Genomic DNA, 12,892 nt, shown 5'->3' on the forward strand with positions numbered 1-12,892 from the left:
AGTTCCCAGGACACAGCACCACGAGGACCCTCGAGGCACACAGGCACACACACAGAGAGGGACGGACGGATTTCCCCCGCGCCATTCCCAACGATCCTCGCCCGCCTTACTCCGAGGAGAAAAGCTTTTGCCGCTGGGATCGAGGAGAAGCCCAAACAGGCCCCGAATTTCGGGCGAGGGGGAGCTGGCGGCATTCCCGGGATCCAGAGCAGCCGCACATTCCAGCCTGGCCGCCCACAACATCTGCTCCAGCCACGCGCTGAGCTGGAGGAGACAAATCCCTCCCAAAGCCGGATCCAGACAGGGAATGCCCTTTTCACCTCGGGAATGACGCTCCCAGAGCCACGGGAACTCTCAGCTCGGGGAGCAGAGGCTCTGTCACGCTCCAGGAGCTTTTTTTCCCCCCAATTTTTCCTGGATTCTGGGATGTGCAGAGCTTTTCCAGCCTTGGGTGGATCCCGAGCTGGGCTGGGAATGAGGGTGGCTAAAAGAGGTGACGAGGGAACAAAAGAAAATGGGAAATTTTTTTTGAGTTTTCCATCTTTTTGTTCCCTGCCTGAGCATCCTGAGCACCCACAGGACACACCTGGGTCTCGGGGTGTCTGTGCAGGGCCGGGAATTGGATCTTGGGGATCCCTCCCAGCCCAGGAGATTCCAAGATTCTGAGATTCAGGAATGTTCCATCCACGGCACTCCTAGGATCCTACAACCCTGGAGCTCCCCATGATCTCCCTTTTCCACGGGACATCCTGGGATTTTTGTTTTCTTTTTTCATTTTGATTTGAATTCAGCTGGAAAAATCCCGGCGCCATTCCCAAAGAGCCGAGGGCTTTGCAGCCGGAATTTGGGGATGGATTTCCACCAGCAGCGGCAGCAACAACATCCACCCCTGCCAGGTTACACCTGTCATCCCAATCCTGCAATTCCACGGACTGAGCTCTCCCCTTCACTGGGAGACAACAGACGCTTTGGGCTCGGTTTAATTTTTTTTTTTTCCTGGCTGTAATAGTGACAAAAAGAGGGAAAAATAAACTCAAATCCTCAGTCAAACCCTTGGGATCCCCGGCACATTCCCTCCATGGACACAGGCAATTTTTGTTGTTTTGTTGTTTTTGGTTTTTTTTCAGGATAATTGAAGCAGTTTTGATTCCGGGGGCTGTTTGGGCTGAGCTCAGAGTTAAGCCGAGCTTTATTCTCAGCTGTGATTCTGCAGGAATTCCCCAAATTCCCGGGAAGGAGCTCGAGGCTGGAGTGACCCGGGGGCTGCTCTGGGGATGGAGAGGCCACGCAGGGTCCCCGTGCCGGGTTTTGGGGACAGAGGTGACACCCGGGGTCACCCCAGCGCAGCATTTGGGGTTCTCACTCTCCCCAAACCCTTTAATTTGATGCGGAGAGCTCGAACATCCCCTGATAAATCCAGCCGGGATGGAAACCTCGTTTTGGTTTTTTTTTTCCCCTTTCCATTTCCCCATCCTGGATCAGCTGGATGGGAAGGGCTGGACACATCCCAGGGATCCTGAACCCCAAATCCTCGGCCCCAAAAGGGAACAGGAGCCGCAGCACAGGGCATGGGGTGCCCCCAGAAACAAAAACACGGAGAACAGGGATTTCCACGGAGCTGAACCACCTGGGGATTTATTCCTGCTCTACAAAAACTTCGGATTTTTCCAAAGAAAAACCTTTCCCAGGGATTCCCCGAGTTCTTCCTCCTTTGCTGTGGCTGGATTTGGGATTTGGGATGGCTGGATCCGCCCCGGAGCTGTGACACATCCCTGAGCTGCAGCAGCAGCAGCACAACCCCGACACAAACACGTTCCCACTCATCCCAGGGATGTTCTCCTCATGTTCCCACTCATCCCAGGGATGTTCTCCGGGGTGTTTTTCCCTGCTGGGAGCTGCCGTGGGAGCCCAGACAGATCCTGAGCTTTAATTCTGTGGGTGTGAGTATCGCACGGCCCTGCTCCTCACCCCAAAGGCTCTGTCATCCCCTCCCGAGAAATAAATGGAATAAATGATGGAATAAATGATGGAATAAACGGAATAAAATCCCAGCCACGCCAGGAGTGAAGCAGGACAAGCTCCTGATGGGATTTTTTTCCAATTTTGGGTTAATTTCTCCCTCCTTTCCCTCCGTGATTTATCCCTGATTTTTTTTTCCACTTTTCCCCCCATTTATTTCTGTCTGGATGCTCCCTGTGCCTCTCCTCCCTCCAGATTTATTTCTGCCCTTAAAAATAATAATAGAATAGCTAATATATAATTATAATTATACTTATAATGAATCTATCTACTTAATTAAAATAACTTCCAATAAACATATAATAAACCCCTACTACAATCATATCAACTATCAACATCGACCACCTGTAAAAAGTAGGAGCCAAAGCCCAAACTGGAAATAATATTAATAATAAAAAAGAGCAAAACCACAACCAAAAAACCACAACCAAAAATCCACAACCAAAAAACCACAACCAAAAAACCACAGCCAAAAATCCACAGCCAAAAATCCACAGCCAAAAATCCACAGCCAAAAAACCAGATAGACTCTAAAACAGCAAACCCAAGGAAGGGGCAGGCAAAATAATTCCTAAAATATATAAAGTAATTTATAGAAATAGATAAAAAATAAATTTAAAAATAGATTAAATAGTCTAATGATATAAAAATATAAATATACAACAAGGTAATATAATTAAGGTAAATATTAAAATAATAAGAATAAATAATAAAAAGGAATTAAAAATATCTCCAAAAATAATAAGTGTACAGTTAACTAAATAGCAAACGCCCAGCCGTTTAACCCTTTACTTTATCTTCTATTATCTTTAATAGACCTCTGAAATTTCACCAAAAAACATAAAAATAAACTGAAACTTTACTAAAAAAAAAATAAAATAAAAATGAACCTCATTTTTCTCAACCGGCAATGCCCAGCGGCTGCTCCCCGAGCCAGCCCCATCCATCCCCACCCCGGGCTGGGATTCTCCAGATCCCAAAAAAACCCCTGGACCGGATCCAAGCTCCATCCCAACACTTTCTTCCAAAGGAATCAACCGCAGCCCCGAGAGGTTTTGTAAACAAACCCGGCGAACAAAAGGCTCCCCGAGCTCGCCGTTAATGGAAAAGCTTTTTTTGCCTTTTCCCCCTTTTTCTTTTCACACGGCCATAAAAGAAAGCTCCCGAAAAACTCCCCCCGCGGCGCTGGCAGCCCAACCAAGGGAGGGCTGTGGTGCCACACGGGGAGCGGGAGCTGCAAAGGGAAGACAAAATCACAAAATCCCATTTTTTCCCCAAGTTTTCCTACCTCAGATCCCTCGGGATCACCGGGATTCTGTCGGGGAATTCCCAGGGCAGGACGTTCCTGCCCCTGTGCCACAAAGGGCAAAGAAACGTGGGGTTGGAGCCAGGGGGAATTTGGGAATAAATTCCCAATTTGGGAATAAATTCCCAATTCCCAATAGAATAAAAGCTTCTCCCTCCTCCTGTTAATTAAAGCCCTGACACTAATTAAGGCCCTGCTCGTTAGCAGGGGGCACAGAGGGGCAGTGCCAGGGCCGGGGGTGTTTCCTCAGGGATCAGGTTTGGTGTCTGAAATTGGGGAAAAAAATCCCAAACCCATCATTTATAAACGGCTCTAAAAATTCCAGGGATGAATTCCCTGGAGGTCCCAGCCAGGCCTGGATGAGCCAGGCTTAAAACCGGGCTGGAAATCCCGTGGATTTGTCCCATCTTTGCATCCTGAGGGCGCCGCAGGGAGCGGATTTCCATATTTTAATGCGGAGTGATGCATTTAGGGTTTAGCCCTGGCTCAGGAATACCTGGAAATCCCGGCAGAGCCGGCCCAAATCCAGCAGAGCCCCTTCAGCCAAGCTTTTCCTGCGGATCTCACCCGGGTTCAGGGCTGGAAATGGAAGGTGAGGAGGGAGGGTGTGATGGAGCAGGAGAGGAATTCCCGGGAAGCCAAGAAGGGCAGGAATTGGTGGCCCACCAAAGGTGAACCTGAATTTCTCAACTTCTGCCAGGGCACTTTTTGCCGTCTCCATTCCCTCCTCCCTCCTTCGCTGGGGGGTGATTTCCAAGAGGGAATTCAGCTGGAATTGGGGAATTCTGTGTGCAGGAAGAACAACCCAAATCAGGTTTTTTGGTTTGGGGTTTTTTTTTTCCCCTCTCAGCAAAAGAGCAAAGCTCAAAGAAGGTTTGGAATCAAATCCTGGAGGAATCCCAGGGCACAAACACCAGCTCCAGCCTGCAATTCCCACCTCAGGCTGAACCCGCTGCAGCTGCCTGTGCCAGACTCCTTTTCCCAGACACGAATCCCAACATAAGTCAGGTGTGAATTCATTCCCGAGCGCAGCCGGGCTGGGAAAAATCCCAACAGACACCGGGGTGAAGCTCTGCCAGGAAAATCCTTGGGAAGGCTTTTCCCTCTGGGAGAACTCTTGGGTTTAATTCCAGCACAATACCCCCGTGCTCCAGTCGTTAAAAAAACAGGGAATTCCTCATCCCGGTTCTCTGGGTTAATTCCAGGAGGTTTGGACTGCGGGGATCCAAGGCTTGGAGCTCGTGGCTCCCGAGTTTTCCTCCCGGGAATTCCCCACCTGATCTCCAGCCCCAAGCGCTGTGCCTGAGCAGCCCCAGGAGTTTTCCCCAGCCTGGATTCTCCCAAAATCCCAAAAACCATTTGGAAGATCAGACCCTGGCACACTTCAGGTTCTTTGGAATTTTTCCCCGGGTGGCTCCTCTGGGATTTTCTGGGAGCTCCAACCTGGATAACTCCGGCCTTGCTGGAAACCCTGCAGGCCTGAGGGGCCCAAAGACTCATTTAGCAGCGTTAATTGCAGCCCTAACGAGCACAGATCCTGCCCTCAGCGGGGCCTTGAGGTCGTTACTGTGCTTGTGTGATATTCCAGACTGGATCTGGATCCAGGAGAAGTCTCTGGGCAGGAGAAGTCCCGCTGCTCCAAGGCATCCAACACCGAATCCAACCCAATCCCAGGAGATTCCCGTGTCCTTATCCATGCCCTGAATGAGGTGGGAACGGCCACAGGCTCCTCCTGGCCCGGCTGGAAAAGCGGGATCTGACTTTTCCATGTTTCCCGTGGCAAATTCCACTTTGGAGAGCGGGACCCCCACATCTCCCGGGCTTCAGGCCCCGGCCTGGTTGTGTCCAGCTCCGAGAATCCCGGGATGGTTTTGGGTTGGAAAAAACTCATCCAGTGCCATGGGCAGGGACAATTCCCACTATTCCCAGGTTTCTCCAAGCTCATCCAGGCTCCTCCAGCTTCCTACCACACCCACGGCCTCCAGAACCCCATTTCCCACCACGAGTCCAGCAGAAAATTCCCAGCCCTCCAGCAAAACCCAAACCCGACACAAACAGCTTCACCACCACCAGGAAAACCGGAATTCTTCCCCACAAAAATTTCCTCATATCCAGCTGCAAGCAGCAGAAACCCCTCAGCACTTTTCCCAGCTTTTCCCAGCCGTGAGTCAGATCCCAAAATCCCCCTTTTTCCCCCACCCAGGATGTTCCAGGAGCTGTAACACCAACCTTGGCACTACTGAATCCCTGGATCCCTCCATCCCTGCCCTGACCCGACTCTTCCCAGCTGGAATTTTCCCGGATTGTCCCTCTCTCTCTGCCAAACGACTTCCTCAGCGAGAAAAAATATTTTGCTGTCTCCAGACCGAGTAAAAATAACCGTCAATTCCCTTCTCAATTAGCGGAGGGCTGGAATGTGCAGCTAATTGGGCTTTTCTCGCCTCAAATGATCTCTGGGAAGCGGCTCAGTCCCACAGAAGCACTGGGAAGCGCGGCCAGGATGGGATAATGGGGCAGCTCATCCCACAGGGGCTGCACAGGGGAGAGAAAAAGGGATTTGGGGGGAAAAAATGGGAAAGGAAAAGGTGGCAAAGGCTGGACATTCCTTGGATGCTCCAGCTCTAAGACACGTGGAGGAATCGAATGAATTTGTAGGGGTGGGGGGAAAAGAAACCCGGGAATAAAAAACTGTTTCAGGGGGGCTGCACAGAGAAGGGAGAAAGGGAATTCCTTGGATGCTCCAGCTCAAAAGCACGTGGAGGAATCGATTGAATTTGAAGGAAAAAAAAAAAAACAAACAAACCCAAAACCAGGAAGAAGAAACATTTCTGGATGGGGTTGCACAGAGAAAGGAAAAAGAGATTCGGGAGGACAAACAGGAAAGGAAAAGGTGGCCAAGGCTGGAATTTCTCTGGATGCTCCAGCTCTAAAGCACTTGGAGGAATAATTTAACTTGGAAGGAGAAAGAAAAAAAAAACAACAACCAAACCAAACAAACGAGGAAGAAACCCCCATTTCCTCGCGGATTAGAACCCGCTAATCGCCCCGGGTCTCAATTTGGGAACCAGCCTTTGGTTTCCCAAGAAACCCCGGGAAAACATCCCCGGCGGAGCCCCTCGGTGTCCCCCGGGTGCCAGCCCGGGAGGTGTCACCCGCGCCGGTCCCTTCCCTGCCTGTCAGCTCCGCTTTTCCCTCCGGCTGAGGAATAGTGGGAATTAAAAAAAAGCAGGAAAAAGAAAGCGGCGTGGTAGTCAGTTAGTGCCTGCGATGAACCACCCCGGAGCAGCTCCGGCTCCCGGGAAAAACAAACCCCAGCCCGCGGACGTGGAAACAAAGGAGCTGCTGATTGATTCCCCCCGTTCTCCTAGGGAAATCGCGGCTTCCCAAATGGTAACGAGTCCGGCTGGGTTTGTGCAGCGAAGCCTGGGTTGTGGAATGGGAATGTGGAGGAGCTGCTCCCACAAAAGGGGGCAGGGAATGGGGCAACACCGCGGGGTGAACGCCAAATCAGGAGTTTTGGCAAAGCACCGCTTGGCCCTGGTGGCTGTGGTTTGCTGGAATGGGATTTTGTGGGATGTTGGGAGAAATTTGGGCGGAGAAGGTGTGGCTGCTCCATCCCTGGAATGTCCAAGACCACAGTCTGGGATAAGGGAAGGTGTCCCTGGATGATTTTTAAGGTCCCCTCCAAGCCAAACCATTCCGGGATTCCCTGAAGGCCTCGAAATCCCCTGATAATAACTCAGACAAAAGCCCAGGCTCCAAACCCCTCCCCGCACTGGATTTCTGGGATTTCTCTAATCCAGCTGAGGCTCGGGTGGGAATTCCTGCATCCCTGTTTCCAGCCCTGCTCCTGCACGGATGAGGGTGAGAAAACGTTCCCGTTCGGGGTTTTCCAGCCTGGCCCCATCCCACCCTGCTGAGTGAGAGCAGAAAATATTCCCAACTTCCGTGGGAGAGCTGGGAAGGGATTCCTGGGAATGCCGAGAGAGGAGCAGGCCTCTCCTCCCCAGCAATCCCACAGAGGCAGAGCTGCCCAAACCAATCCATTATCCCGTGGATCACAAATTCCTGTTCCATCAAAGCAGCGGGATGGGAAAGAAATGAGGATTTGACGGGATTGTGTTTGCGGCAGGTGCAGATATGGATCCACCTCCCGTCTCCTGCTGGAGCTCAGCACACATCTCCCTTTTCCATCTTTTCCTGAGGATGGGTTTGCTCAGGGGGAGATCCCAATTAAACCCAAGGGCTGCCCTGTGCTTCCAGAAATCCCGGAGCCTGCGGAGAGGGAAGGGCGGCAGGAGGACAAACTGCTCCTCTCCCGTCCTGGATGGTTCTGGAGATGACCTTGGACCCTGCTGCCCATCAGGATGGAGCTGCTTTCAATCCACACCTGGGAAGGAGGGAGTGGCTGCCCCACGGAAAGGGAATTTTGGCTCAGGGCTTTTCCCCCCCGGGGGATTTGTTGCCCTGAAACCTCCCCAAAAAACCCTCAAGCTCTCAGTAAAACCCCGAGTCCAGTTTAGGATGAGCCTAAATCGCCCGGTGAGGGAATTCTAAAGCTGAGCTTTGCCCCCGGAGGTTGGGAGCCCCTCCACAGCTCCCATCGATTCCTTGGGAATCTTGATGTTAATAATTAACCAAGCCCCGCTGCCTTATCTCTCCTCATCCCCTGCAGCGCCACGTCCCCGTCTGGCAGATCTGAGAGGAGCTGGGAGCGACAGAAAAACGGGGACGTTTGGGGACAATGCTGGAACAGATAAAAGCGTCCCGCTCCTTCCTTTCTCCAGCTCCTGATTTATTCCGCTCTCCCATTTATTCCGCTCTCCCGTTTATTCTGCTCTCCCATTTGTTCTCCTCTCCCGTTTGTTCTCCTCTCCCATTTATTCTGTTTTCACGTCTCCTCGCAGCTGTTTTGCCACCACGAAGTTGCGTCTTCCCTCAAGAACACAGAAGTGCTTTGAATGGGGGCTGAGCAGCCCTTTGAAGGATTAAAAACGCAGGAAAAATCAAGGAAAGAAACCTGATTTTTTCCCCCCCTGCACGTTAAATCTCGGATGGAGGCCGCGGTGGAGAGGGGATGTTTTGATATGGGGGGAAGTTGTGCCAAAGGAGACGTGGTGGCTGCTGTGGGAATTTGGAACTTGAGAGAGTAAAGCCAGACTTGAACTAAATCCCCACAGGGTAAATCGGGCAGGTCAGGAATCTGCCGTGCCTGAGGGAAAGGAGGAATTCCAAGCCTGTTCTCCCTCTTTCCAGGCTCCAGGAAAAAACCTGGAGCACGCCCTGGATCAAAAAAAAAAAAAAAAAATCCATCCCTGGAAATGTCCCCATCCCAAAGTGCCTGGGAGTTTTGGGAATGCAGAGTCCTGATCGCAATCCTTGGATATGCCTCCTCCTCATCAATCCCTCTCTTTTATTTTCCTTTTTTTTTTTTTTTTTTGAGGGATTGGCGGGATTGAGGGGGGAAAAAAGACCTGGAAAATGCCACTTTTTAGATCCACGAGGAACTGGGACTTGCAGAGTCCTTTGGGAACATATCGGAGCAATGTGAATTTATGGGGCAAAATTATAATATATATATATATATATATCTCATCATTATGTATAATACGTATTATACATATTATTATTATTATATATAATGTAATATTACAATATATAAAATTAATTATATATTATATATATAATTTATGGACATAAACGCCATCCCAGGATTTCCCTCTCGCCAGCGGGGAATTCTGCCTTGGGGGCTTTCCCTTGTCTGGGAATTGCGATTTGTAACATCCCATTTTGCCCCAAGGATTTCCCATTCCCTGCCGTATTCCCGGGATTCTGGCACGTCCCCGCGGCTCAGCACCTCCGAGCTGCCAATGGGTTTATCCCCCAGCACCCTCTGGAAAAGCTCCTTTCCCCGGATTATCCCCTCGTTAAGCACAAAGGAATTGGGACATAACGAGGTCGAGTGATTGGCACAAGATCGCCCAGGGAACTAATTATTCCTAATTATTCCTAATTATTCCTGGCTGGAGGATGCGGGCGTTGTGCAGAGGGGGAGCGATGGAGGGATGGAATTCCAGAGGGATGGAATGCCAAGGGGGACAAACCCACGGCCAGGGCAATCCAGGTGACCCCACCCCGCCTCCCAGCACATCCACCAACAAAGAGCTCCAGGCAAGGAAATCCTGGGATGTGGAATTCCCAGGGAATGCAAACAGCTTTAGACGCAGGGATGAGGCCGAACCGATGGGGAGAAGCTCTGGAATTCCAGACTCCAGGGAGAACGGGGGGCTGAACTCGGCACTGCCCAAGCCAAGCACCGAATTCCTCCTCCGGAGGCTGGGCAGCCTCGCTCCCTCCGGGTCAAATCCAATATTCTCTGGGAAGCAGCGGAATTGCCGGGTGTCGTCACAGCCTGCCCTGATTTAATCACGTTAAAAGCCACCGAGACGGAATTATTCGGGATTAGGGATGAACGAGGCTTTTTAAAGGCTGACTCCAACCCTCCCGATCTGCTTACAAAGAAATAAAAAATAAAATAAAAGCCTTCCAATCAGGAAAAGTCCAATTGCTGCTCCCAAATGGGCTTTAAACCAACCCAAATTCCAAATGCAGAACTGATGGGAAAGCTGGAGGAGGACAGGACTCTTCCCAATCCGGAGCATTCCTAATCCTAGGACACGGAGCGGGTCATTTAGGTCAAGGCTTAAGACATTAAACCACCGCTTGGGGTTTTAACGAGCTTGGGGACTTAGTGAACGAGGGATAAGCAGCAGAAGTTTAAATACTTCCAGGGATATTCCTCTTCCATGGAAAGCTACACCCCGGGAAGTCTGGTGAAAATGGAATCCTTCATCCCTTGGGGATGATCCCTGGGAAAATGGGGAGCTTGGGGATGGATGGTGGGGGGATTTGGGAAGGTGACGTCCACACCTGCAGCACCAAAATGATCTCCCCTCTGCTCTCATTTTCTGCTGGAATTCCAATTAATGGAATTCCTGGGAATCCAGTGGATGAGGAATTCAACCTGCGCCAGGGGGGATGCCAGGTTGGCTTTCCCTGAAATACTGGGAGCAGCCCCTTCCCTGAATCCAGGGAGAGAGAAAAAAGAAAAGGAAGGGAGGGGGAAAAAAAAACCAACCCCAAATCCCCATCCTGGTGTGTGTGGGCTGTTCATTGAGATCCCGGAAAAATATCAGGGGGTTAAAGGAAAAATGTCATCGCTCCAAAGGGGCTCCTGGGGAGGAGCGTGGGAGGGAAATGCTGCTCCTTCCATCTGCTCTGAGCACGGAGCCGGAGCCGGCTCCTGCCGCAGATCCGGGCGGATCCGGGCCCTGCCTGGAGCTCGGAGCTGCTCCGGGAAGTTTCTTTGGGAGCTGCCATTCCCAGGGATGTTTCCTGCCATGAGTGCAGGGAATGCTGAGGGGGCTCACTCAGCATCCTGCTGAAACCTGGGAAGGGCTGTCCCTGCTGAGGGTGAGACAAGGGATGTCCATCCATGAGGAGAATTCCCACCAAAAAGCAGTGGGAATTGGGTGGGGAAGGACCGAAAGCCCATCCAGTTCCAACCCCAACACCTTCCACCGTCCCAGGCTGCTCCAAGCCCCGTCCTGCCTGGCCTTGGACACTTCCGGGGATCCAGGGGCAGCCACAGCTTCTCTGGGAATCTGTTCCAGGGCCTCTCCACCCTCCCAGCCAGGAATTCCTTCCCAAAATCCCACCCAAATCTCCCCTCGTTGAGTTTAAAGCGATCCCCCCTTGTCCTGCAAGGAATCCAACCCCTGCCTCCCACAGGGAACTGGACACTTTGGATCCAGCGTTTCCCCATCCACACCTCATGTGGACACTGCTCTGACAGGATTGGCTGCTCCAAATCCATGGAAATCCAGGGATGGAAAAACAGAGGGTGGGAATTCCAAAGCCTGGAGCTCACCCTTCAGAGATCTCCTCCCAAAGCCCCCCAGGGTTCCCTGCTCCAAGATCCCGGTCAGGATCCCAAAGGTGCTTCCACCCCAGAGGAAGGAGGAGCCCATTGGAGAGTCGCGAGCTCTGGCTCTGTCCCTGTCCCCATCCCGGGAATGCTGCTCTCCCTGGGATCCCGGGAGTCACCCCCCTCCCGCTGCCTGCTGGAGCTGCTTTCCCAGACTTCCCCCCGTCCACAGCCTCAGCCATTCCGGCGACATTTACTCCCACCAGGATTTGGAGACCAGCTCGACATTTGGGATGATTCCTCCCGAGAACGTTCCGGCGCCTGCTCACTCCCCAGGGTTCCCGGTCAGCCGAGCTCCTCAGCACGTGGTTTAGGCTCGAGCCCGTCAGGATAAGCTCAGTTTTATCCGAGTCCCACCCTGGCTGCTGCTGAGGGATGATCGCTTACCGCACAGCAAAGATTTGCTTCCCACAATCCCGGAATGGGTCGGGCTGGAAGGGACCTTCAAGCCCATCCCGTGCCACCAGGAGCTCCCGGGGGATTTGGTGGGATGTCAGGGAAGGAGGGACAGGGGAAGGGTGGGACACTGAGGCTGCTGGACCCGTGGATGGATCCGTGGAACAGCCTGGGCTAGTGGGAAGTGTTCCTGCCCATGGCATGAGATCATTCCTAATGTCCCTCCCAACCCAAACCGTTCCCTGGCCCCGCACTGCCACAGCACACACATCCCAAAATGAATCCCGCCCCAGGGATCTGGGAAGGTTTGGGCTCCTGACGTGATTAAAATGATCAAACTGGAGCTTTCCATCAGCGGATTCCGAGACTGCAGGGAAGGGAAACAGCACCAATCCAGGAAAATCTGGATTTGCAGGGAGCAAATCCCAAAGGAAACTTGCTGGGGGAAAAGCCGGGTCTGGGCGGCTCCCAGCTGGGAGCCAAATCCCACGGTGGGAACAAGACCCCAGGCTGGATCTAGGTGATCCTTCAGATCCCTTCCAACCCAACCCAGTCCGTGATTCAACTTCCTGCTGTGTTTATCCCAGGATTTGGGATGCCCTGGGGGCGGTGGGCACGGGAGCGGGGTGGGTGCATCGAGGTCGGAGCCAGGGATCAATCACCAACAGCTTCCCAATAATTCCAAACAGAGAAGGGCAGGAATTCCTAATGATCCCAACAGGACAGGGATTCCCAGCAATCCCAACAGGACAGGGATTCCCCACGATTCCCAACAGGACAGGGATTCCCAGCAGGATCCCAGCTATTGGAGCGGGACACGGCTCACCCGGCACAGCCTGGGCACCACCAGCCCCGGCCCCGGCCCCTCCACGAGCTCCTTTCATCTGCTGCCGCTGCCGCTGCAGCCAAAAAAAAAAAAACACCCCCCCCCCCAAATCCCAGATGAGGCTGTTTCATGCCCAACCTGCTGCCAAAACCCCGTTCCTGGAATCCTCCGCCTTCCCCTCCCTCTGCGCCCGCCTGTTCCAGCTGAGCGAACAAAGGAAAATCCAAATAAAACCAAACGCGCGGAGCCCGAGACAGAAACGGGCCCTTTCAAACAAGCCCCAGACAGAGCCACAAAGGGATGGCCTAGATTCCTTCCCCTGCTCCTTTTCTCCCCCCTCCTCCTCTGGTTCCCTGGA

This window comes from Chamaea fasciata, unplaced genomic scaffold (assembly GCF_029207755.1).
Source record: "Chamaea fasciata isolate MVZ Bird 193981 ecotype frontalis unplaced genomic scaffold, bChaFas1.0.hap1 SCAF_16, whole genome shotgun sequence".
Classification (NCBI taxonomy): domain Eukaryota; kingdom Metazoa; phylum Chordata; class Aves; order Passeriformes; family Sylviidae; genus Chamaea; species Chamaea fasciata.